Source organism: Chrysochloris asiatica, unplaced genomic scaffold, assembly GCF_000296735.1.
Source record: "Chrysochloris asiatica unplaced genomic scaffold, ChrAsi1.0 scaffold00403, whole genome shotgun sequence".
Taxonomy (NCBI): Eukaryota; Metazoa; Chordata; class Mammalia; order Afrosoricida; family Chrysochloridae; genus Chrysochloris; species Chrysochloris asiatica.
Window position 1 is genome coordinate 1,584,247 of NW_006408921.1, and position 1,280 is coordinate 1,585,526.

Consider the following 1,280-nt stretch of genomic DNA (forward strand, 5'->3'; position numbering starts at 1 on the left):
CTGCCTTATAGCTAGAATTCTATATATGGAAATAATGCACTACGCTGCCATGTAGCTAGCTCTCTGTGCATGGACACTTTCGACTCATCTAACATGTAGCTAGCTCTCAGTATCTGGACACGTTGGACTCATCTGTTGGTAGCTTGAACTCTGCATATGGAAATGTTGCACTACCCTGCCATGTAGCTATCTGTCTGTATATGGACATTTTTGAATCTATGGAAACGTAGCTAGCTCTTTCTTCATGGATATGTTGGACTAATCTGCCAATTAGGTAGCTCTCTGTATATCAACATATTGAATTTGTCTGCCATGTAGCTAGCTCTCAGTATATGGACACGTTGGACACATCTGCCATGTAGCTAAAATGCTGTGTATGGACATGTTGCACTACTCTTCCAGTTAGCTAGCTCTCAGTATATGAACACTTTGGACTTATCTGCCATGTAAATTGAACTTTGTATATGGAAATGATTCACTACTCTGCCATGTAGCTAGCTCTTTGTATATGGACACTTTGGATTTGTCTGCCATGTAGCTAGAACACTGTATATGGAAATGTTGCACTACTATGCCATGTAGCTAGCTCTCTTTATGTAGACAAGTTGGACTCATCTGCTTTGTATCTAGAACTCTGTATATGGACATGTTGCACTACCCTGCCATGTAGCTAGCTCTCAGGATATGGACATTTTGGACTCATCTGCCATGTAGCTAGCTCCTATATATGGTTATGTTGGACTGATCTGCCAAGTAGGTAGCTCTCTGATATATGAACATATTGGTCTTGACTACCATGTAGGTAGCTCTCAGTATATGGACAACTTGGACACATCTGTCATCTAGCTAGAACTCTGTATATGGAAATGTTGTACTACCTTGCCATGTAGCTAGCTCTCTGTATATGGACATTTTGGACACATCTGACATGTAGATATCTCTCTGTACAAGTATATGTTCGACTGATCTGCTAAGTAGATGGCTGTCTGTATATGAACATATTGGACTTGTCTGTCATGTAGCTAGCTCTCAGTATGTGGATACGTTGGACACACCTGCAATGTAGCTCGAACTTTGTATATGGAAATGTTGCACTACTGTGACTTGGAGTTAGCTATCTGTATATTGACATTTTTGACACATCTGCCATGTAGCTAGACCTCAGTATATGGAAAGATTGCACCACACTGCCTTGTAGATAGATCTCCGTATATAGACAAGTTGGACTCATCTGCCTTGTAGCTAGAAATCTGTATAAGGAAATGTTGCACTACCCTGCC